The sequence below is a fragment of the Mixophyes fleayi genome, chromosome 7 (genome assembly GCF_038048845.1).
Source record: "Mixophyes fleayi isolate aMixFle1 chromosome 7, aMixFle1.hap1, whole genome shotgun sequence".
In the NCBI taxonomy this organism is placed as follows: Eukaryota; Metazoa; Chordata; class Amphibia; order Anura; family Limnodynastidae; genus Mixophyes; species Mixophyes fleayi.
Window position 1 is genome coordinate 71299829 of NC_134408.1, and position 9818 is coordinate 71309646.

Below are 9818 nucleotides of genomic sequence, written 5' to 3' on the forward strand. Positions count from 1 at the left end.
CCAGGTCCAGGACAATATTTTGTGCATTTCTTCCCAAAATTTTACTGTTATACAGAAGATTAGTTCTCACCAATATTTTATAAAGTATTTATATCTATATATTTTTCTTTATTTCTAAAGGTAAAATCCTCCTTGCTTTACATGGATCACAATAATTATCTAGGCCAGGGTAAATGCACCTCCTGTAGGTGATGGGGGACATTGCTTGAAGCCCCTGGTGTGGCCTGAGCTGGGTGTGGTTGAAAATTCACTATGTGATTGAGCCACCTTTTGCAGAATAAGGCACTTTACACTAAAGCAGTTTTGATTTTAAGCAGCACCACATTTTCTTTGCCTTTTGGCAGAGTGCAAGGAGAGTTTTTTATATTTCTGGCCGAAAGAATGGGCCTTTTTTATAGTTTTTATCTTACAGTTTGTACTACACATTCACTTTGAATTTAAAAAAAAATGTACAAATGTTTATGCTGGAAGACCATTCAATATGGCTGTACATTGTTTTTCATGTGTATCTGGAGAACATGGTCTATTTGCTCTTTCATGAATTGTACCACAGATTTTGCCATCTATCTTCTAGAATAGGGATCAGGGAACTTTTTTACCTTTTACCCCAAAATATATTTAGATACGCCGACCTTACCCCCTTGATTTGAAAGGAAGGAAATCATATATTATTATTGGAATTCAAAATTTTATTGAATCTATTAAAAATTTCTTTGAAAGCTTCAACTTCAAAACTTCTGTTTTTTTAGAAATGATGTTGCTTCATTTTTGATGCGAGAGCATCAATATTGGGGCATTTTGATGTCAGAGCAATTTGGATACAGTCTTCAGCGTCCAATCAATTTCTCTGCTTTGTTTTTATGTTTGTTACAGTGGAAAATCCTTGTTCACAAAGGTAGGTTGTTGCAAAAGGCAGCAACTTTTTGACTGCCTCCTCATGTGCAATTTTGAATGCCTTTGCAGCTGTTGACATCCAAAAATATGACAGATCTGCTTTGTTTTCAAGTGCAATACGTGATTATTGCATTGAAGCTCAAGAAGTGCCTCTGCCAACCCATGAGGCTTTTCTGGTACAACAGCAATATCACATTTAAAGGGGTCTACAATCCAACTGACAGCATGTGAATCGGCAGCATTACCCCCAGGAATTTCATTCTTACCCCATTTGGGGTAATTTAACCCTGTTCTCTGACCACTGTTCTAGAATGTCCATGTTCTACACAGATTAAAAAGCATTGAAAAAATAAACATTGACCTAATATTACAGTGGATTTAATAAAACTGTTTTACATTTTCCTTTTGTTTATGATATTGCAACTCTTATGGCGACTCCAATTAAGTACATTCCTCCTTGGGAATAATATAATCACACCACTCCACTATAGATACAATGGTTGAAGTGGGAGTATATAAGGTGGTATGCCATACAGACATTTCACCATCATATCTCCTCTGAGCTGTACATGTTCAGCTTTTGAATTATTTGCAGATGAGTTGTTATGCTACCCATGCACCATTTTGGTAGACCTTCTCTGAAGTATTTTTTGAAATAGGGCGTAGCAGTTCTCTGTAAAGTGGTCATATAAACGACTTCCTGTACAATAAATTATTCTACAGGCTTTCACTAGTCGACTACATTGCTTATCTTCATATCTTCTGCAACAATACCTCCAAGGTTCTTTTCATCTGTGGACATCACATCCTTCATTCTGGCTTCAGATTTTTGTGTTCTACATGCATTATTTTTTTAAGTTTTAATCATACTTGCCAATTCCGGGAGATTGCCACATTTCGGGTGAGTCTCACGGACTTCCGGGAGAGAGTGGCAATCTCCCGCATCTGCCGAAGTGGGCAGAATTAGGGCCCACTTCGGGGCCGTCTGGGATGGGGCTACATGTCGCGATTGCGGGAGAATCGCGGCATTTGGCCCCATCCCCGCTGTAAAACGACGCGTTTGCGTCATTATGTCACCAAGGCAGGTCCAAAATGACGCGATTTTTGGAGCCCCCACCTCCCACTCGGCAGCTTCCGGGAGGCATAGACAAAAAGTTGACAAGTAATGTATAGCATTTAAGATTCTACACTTTAGTCAATTTCTCTAAATTCTGTAGATCACTGTGTTTGATTTGTTCATTCTGGTACAATTGTTTGTATCTGCAAAAAGAAAAAAAAGGCTTACCCAGAGGCTGAACTACTGCAATTACAAGGGGAACAACCGCTACACTTCTTAGAGATGAGCGGTGGGCCAGTAACCGTCAGTCACGTGCAGTGATGGTTGTTCTGGCACTGCCTGCAATTACTATAATTTCAGGACATGCAATAAATTCGAAACAGAAATTCACTGCATGGTGAATGCATGCAGAAGAGCAAAGTGGGGGGCTGTTTGAGGATGGACTGCATCGCTTCTTCTAGCTCTACATTTTGCTGTAGGGTCCAGTGCTGACTGCCACACATGGTCATACCCTTACTTGTAGACCAGAGGGTAAATGTATTAACTTCTGATTTGTTTCAAGTCACCACTATTCGGCGAGTTTGCAGTAAAATTTTAAAGTGGCAATGACTTTAAAGGCATTGCCGTTTTAAATTAATACATTTACCCCCTGGAGTAATTTTACGAATTAACTTGTTTTCAAAAAGGAGCCGTGGGTCCTATTTTGTTTAATGTGTTATGTTTGTTTTCATAAATTAACCAGATTACGTGTACATTTAGAGATCCAGAACATAATGGCATCTAAAAAGATAAAGAAATATGGGAATGAATCATGGGCGTTATTTCACCACATTAAAAAAAAAAAAAAAAGCCAGTAGTGCAGGTTACAGTAAAACCACTCTACCACTTATAAATGGCCTCAACTAACAAATAAAGGTCCAAAAGCTGATATAATGTTATGTTCCTTAATGAAAGAATTTAAGACTGAGGTAATCTTTCGACTTCTATGAAAGGTCTTGATGAGTGCGCAACCCACCCAGAAACTAAAGTTACTGCATCTTTAGTAAAGCTGATTGGGGGAGGTGTGAGCTAGGGCTTGCACATCTGCAGATTAAAGTAGTAGATATCCACTCTCGGCTCCCTAACTACATGCTAGAACTATTTGAATCCTCCAAACCATCAGCCTATGGTGTAGGTTTGAAGATAGACAGAATCCGCACACTCCAGGCCATGTTATATAGGTGCTGATTTTACCAATGCAGTAGCAGCAGAAATCCAGCTCTGAATTAACACAGAAATATCAGAAATTGTAATTCTATTCAGGTTTATTGCAGACAACTTTAGTAAGTAGAAAGATGTTTGCACCCGTCGCAAGAGCATTAAGTTAACACTCTAATATACGAATGGGGATTTCCTGTGGAATTATTGCTACTAAGAAACAAGATAAGGCAGTGAAGACAAGACCAGATTCAAGTGTGGATGTAACCCAAACATATGTATCTGAACGCGATTGCACAAGATTCTGTTATGACTTGAGAGGCGGAACAAGAAATGAGTAGACTCATGTAGGCCATGTACAGTAAGGGCACGTTAACGCACCAAATTCAAATCCTGTATTTATGGTAAATACGCTTGTTTTTAGTCGTAATTTTTACACCTGCTGAGGAGCTAGCTGACAATTCATAAGTTACAACATTAGTTACTGAGACTCAAGGATAGGCTGTTAATGATAACCTCACTTAAAGGATCAAGGGTGGGGATTTTACCTCTAACATTTCTTGGTGCCGAAAAAAACCCGGGAGGCCAAGTGATTGGATCGAAGAACAGGGACGGTTCTGACTGGGAATATCAACAACGTCTATAACCGCGGTAAGTAACATATTGATTAGCGATTTTCGCCAATTGTTACTTGACGTGTCCTGAGATTCCTGTCAGTTAGTTTTTTCCCTTCAAATCCAAGCGCCTCTCTATAACCCTGCCTCCTTGTCTCAGTATAAGAGTAAAAGTGACTAAGATTATCTGTATTTACTGTTGTCATATTATTGATGAATTGATAAGGAAAAACAATTTGACTATTGAATAACAATTGTATGGTCAATTATTGTACAAAGAAAATATTATATAAATGACTGAAACCTTTAATATTTTAGAGGATGCCTTTATAAATAAGGAAAATACATACGGTTGTAATTGTTGTGTAGGAAGTTTAAAATGGTTTGTACATGGTAGAACTGTCGCTTTATTTTATTTTGTAACAAAATCAGTGAAAGAACCTTTTGGATTTAAAAAAAACTGATCGTCATAGGAGGGTTTGGGGAAAAAACAAAACTACTATTTCAGGCATTTTGACAACTGGATATCACGGGTCAGTAAACCTCAGAGAAGAAAAAAGTCTCCATCAAATAATTAACGAACCAGAGCCAGACAGATTCTTTTGTTCCTATTCAATTCACTACACAGAGTTAGTGGACCACCTGACTCACGCAGGTAACGCAGAACTAATATAATGTTCTGTGACAGTTATATGGATTTATAACTAACAGAAATTAGAGGATAAAAATTGTTGTGACCCATTCTTCAATAATTAATACATAACAGAAGTGTTGATTGCCTATAACAAACTCTTTTTAAAGGAATAGGGAAAGTATTAATAAGTTGAGAAAGGATAGAATGGGAGCCTCTAACGGCAAGGGTGGACGCACCCCTGTCAAAATAGTCAAGGGAAAGGTTGGTCCACATGCAGTGAAGGGAATAGGAAAGATACTTAAAAGAGGAGGATTTCCCCCAGAAGGAGAATTTAATTCTACAAAATGGAAAGACTTTAGAAAATGTAACTTTGACTGGTTAAAAAGGAAAAATAAAGGAGATTTAGTTCATATTTGGGTAATGGCTAGTGAGAAGTGGGAAGAGGAGCTTAGAAGGAAAAAACAAGATGAAGAGGCAAACCAAATGACTGTCTGTCTAGCCACATCCTCAATCACTAATTATTATAGACCCCCTCCATATCAAGAGGCAGTTACTGTTGACCAGCCAAATGACCCGCTAGTTGTGCCTCCGTTAACCAGATATCCAATCATAATGACATGTCCAAAATGCACAAGTCAAAAGGACCAAGAAGGAAAATGCCCCGCATGCCCTATAAACCCCCCACGTATGTTAACCAGACTAGAAGATTATAACCCAAAAGGATTAAAGGAAGAAACAAGGGCAGAAACCCGGAGAAAAGGCAACCCTATAGATATAACAGCGGGGATACAGACCATGTTTTATGCACAAGATAATACAGACACCCTTCAAATGTATCCAGTACGTACATTCGCCTATGCCAATCCCCGCAGAGGGCAATTGGTGGATGCGAACGACCCAGGGGTATTTCATCCACAATTCCTCACAAGAGAACAACACACACCCTTTTCAGTTATGGAAGTCAATGCAATCTTGAAAGACTGTCCAGACCCCTACAAATCCCCTGGCCAGTTCGGGACTTATATGCAAACTATGTGTACCTTACATGCTGCTGCTTGGCTAGATATGTCACAAATCTGTAAAAACAAACTTACACTGGGAGACCTGAGAGCCATTGAGAACATGGGAATACATGCTGTAACTGAGTATCATGGGGAAATTGTTGCAGTAAACGATAATGAAAAGAAGACCGAAAACAGTGGAGTCCAATTCGTTAATCGGCTACGCAGATGGTGTCATGAAAGAAATGAAAGACACCCTGAAGATGTGCGTCTGCAGGGAGACAGACCCTTTAGAGACTACTACTATAAGATAGTCACCCAGATACGTAACGAAGGGATGGACCCTGAAGCTGCGGTTGGACTACGAATGGTCAAGAAAACAGCACTAGAGGGCATGCGACCACTGATAAAACAAAAACTAATGATGAGTACTCCAGCCTACAAAACCACACCTGTGGATCAGTTGTTGGAAATAGTGGAAGCCCTTGAAGATCAAGAAAAGGAAAGAAAAGCAGTCAAACCTAAACAAGTGTATGTGGTGACTGAAACAAAGAAAAAGTATACACCACGAGAAGAAGCAAGGAAATTTGTAAGTCCAATCTCTGGACAGTGTTTTTGGTGCCAGAAAACTGGTCAAATGAAGAGAGACTGTCGACAATATAAAAAGTGGCAAGAGAAGAAAAATGGGGACCCATCTACCCCCAAGATACACAGCTACTGCAGTACGTAGATGACCTACTGATTGCCACCACTTCCAAACAGAAGTGTGAAGAAGAAACTATATCACTTCTCAAGTTTCTAGCAGAAGAAGATTGTAGGGTATCCCAAAGTAAACTACAATATGTCAAGGAAAAGGTCATCTTTTTGGGACATTGCATTTCACAAGGAACAAGACATCTTACAATGGAAAGAATAAGGGCAAAACTAGAAGCCCCTTTCCCAAAGACTTTGAAAGAAAAAAGGGCATTTCTGGGCCTGACATCATACGTGAGGGATTGGATATTGGGGGCATCAGCCCTAATGCAACCCTTGTATGATGCTACCAAGAAAACGGCAGGTAATACCCCAGAAGAACTACAAGCACAACAGGAAGCAGTGGACAAGATTAAGGAAGCTGTGTGTTCAGCACCAGCACTAGGACTACCGGATTATGACAAATCCTTCACGCTGTTTTGCCATGAGAAAAAGGGACATGCCATGGGGGTACTTACACATGAACACAGTAAAAAACAAAGACCAGTTGCATAATACTCCACAACATTAGATGGAGTCATGAAGAGTTCTCCATCCTGTATAAGGTCAGTAGCGGCTGCGGCAACATTGAAGGATAAATGCGCTGATGTAGTACTGGATCATGCATTGACAATCCAGGTACCCCATGCAGTAACTGAAATACTGCAGCAAGCATCTACAAGGCACCTCAGCACTGCCAGACTCACTAAGTATGAGGTAGCCTTATTATCTGCAAGCAACGTCACCATCAAGAGATGCACAGTACTGAACCCTGCCACTCTATTGCCAACCGAAGATGAAGATGAACCGGACGGTTCAAAAGGAGGGAAGGAAGGAAGCAAAAAAGGGGAACAACATGAAGCACCTCACGATTGTATATCAATGATGGAACAAGAAATAAAACCAGACTGGGAGATAGAAGAGAACCCAATAGCTAATCCAGATTTTTTATTTTTCACGGGTGGATCTAGCTATTATGAGAACGGGACCAAACATGCAGGCTATGCAGTGGTTTCCCCAACGGAAGTCATGGAAGCAGAACCTCTCCCAGCAGGAACTTCAGCGCAAGCAGCAGAACTAATGGCACTCATAAGAGCCCTAGAAATGGCTGAAGGACAGACAGTGAACATTTACACAGACTCCCGCTATGCATGGGGAGTGGCACATGACTATGCATCCATCTGGAAGCAAAGAAACTTCCTCACAGCAACGGGAAAACCCATAAAAAATGGAGAACTGATACAAAGACTGACAAGGGCACTACGCCTACCAAAACAGATGGCAGTGATAAAGACAAAAGCTCACACAAAAGAAGATACTGAAGAAGTGAGAGGAAATGCATTTGCAGACAAACAAGCCAAGAAAGCAGCAGTAAGGGAAAAAAGGACTGGAATTTATGTCCAAAAAGAGAAAACAGAAATTGATGTGGAAATCCTCATAAAATTGCAAAAACAAGCAGAATCAGAACACAAGCTTTGGAAAAAGGAGGGAGCACAAGAATCTTGCATAGGTCTATGGAAGAAGGATGGCAAGTGGTGTTTACCAAAAGCACTGTATTCACCAATGCTTCAAGTAGCCCATGGACCAGATCACACGGGAAAAGAACAAATGAAAGTTAGTTCAAGAATTCTGGATAGCACCAGGATTCTGTGGCAGCCAAAGCATTCACAGACCAATGCTGGATATGCGCAGAAAATAATCCAGGAAGACGAACCAGGACCAACATGGGACATGTGCCCAACGCATATTTCCCTTTCCCTTTCCAAAGACTGCAAATAGACTATATCCACATGCCAAAGTGTGGCACTTACGAGTATGTGTTAACTTGTACGGACATATTCAGTCGGTGGCCAGTATCCAAGGCTAACGCACTCACCACAGCAAAGAAAATAATGGCAGAAATAGTCTGCAGATATGGAGTACCGGAAGTCATAGAATCAGACAGGGGTAGCCACTTTACAGGAGAAGTAATGTAACATATCATGCAAGATTTAGGCATTTCACAAGCCTTCCATGTACCTTACCGACCGCAAGCTAGTGGCAGGATAGAAAGGCTAAATGGCACTCTAGTTGAAAATTCAGAAGGCAATGCAAGAGACAGGGAAAACCTGGGTGGAGTGTTTAGCCCTAGCCCTGTTCGCTGTAAGAACCACACCTGGGAAAGAGACAGGGTATTCACCATATGAAATATTATTTGGAGAGAAACCCAAGACAGGTTGCTATTTCCCACAAGAATTGCAGCACAAACACGCCAGTATGACAGGATATGTTAGATTGCTTGCCGAACATTTAACTAAAATACATTCTCAAGTTTTGTCTTCTGATAATAGGATTACAGATGTTGAACCACACAGTCTAATGATCGGCGATTGGGTGTACCTAAAGAGACACGTGAGAAGTACCCTGGAACCCAGATACGACGGGCCATTCCAGGTGTTACTGACTACTCCCACTTCGGTCAAGGTGTCCGGGAGAGACTCTTGGATACACGCCTCACACTGCAAAAAGACCAAGATAACCATCCAAAGAGGAGAACCATAGATAATGGGAAGTAAAGTTTTGATAATCATTTCCTTCCTTATATTTAGGTCTCTAACACTGTGTGCCCAAAGTAACAAATGTAGAGGAAAGATAGGGATCGAGGAATGCATATGTGAGCGCTGCATCCATAACGGATCCCAATGCACCCATAGTTGCAAAGATCATTACAATAGGCTTGGACACCACGGTTCCCCACTTGTAAGGGAGAATAGGTTGTCTCGATGGGAGACTAAGCACCCTTGTGATGGACTTCCCCCGATACTCAAGTGTATTTGTGAGTACTGTGGAGACCCCCCAGAAGAAAGATGTAAAGAGTGGTGTAGGTCACCCCACGAAAGAAATAATGTAATGATGGGATTACATAGCATGGTCTCTCAAGTGGTTAATGTTACAAATTGTTGGATATGTTCCCCTAACCCAGAGTCAGGGATGGGGGGGGAGGCCAATGGACATTTTTTCCCATAACCCTAATAGAACTTGTGGTAAGCATAAAACTAAACCTGGGCATAAAGGTCAATTCCCTGAAACAGCTGTCTCTCCAGGAAGAGAGAAAATTTATAACAAATCCTCCAGAAATAGATGCCCAGTTGAGCGGCAGAAATATAGAATTCTGTTTTATGATCACAAATCACACCATTCTGAGGAGAATAACCATGACCAGAGGTAACATTACAACTGTCTTCAAGCCACAATACAGGGATTTGGGATATCTGCCATGCAGAAAAGCCCCAATAATCATAGGAAAAGTGGACCATTTCAATATCCCACCAAGAGTCCCCTTACCCTATGACATAGAAAAAGACACTTGTCTCCGTCACGATATAGGAGCCTTGGTAACAACTGACATCCCAAGCTGGTTAAACACTGCTTACCTTAATTGCAACATAGGATGGTCTTGGACTATTTGATAGCACAAACAGGGGGTTACTGTATGACCCTTTACACCCAGACCGGTAGAATGTGCTGCACATTCATAACTAATGAGGAAGACAATGTTGAGGAAGTAGTCGCAAATCACACTGCAGAAGTACAGGCCATTATGACTGTTTGCTATAGAGCACAAAGAACTGCCGTGGTTCTATGGGGGAATAGATTGGTCATGGCTGAATCCCCTGAACTGGTTTAAGGGAAATGCTGGTCGGATAATG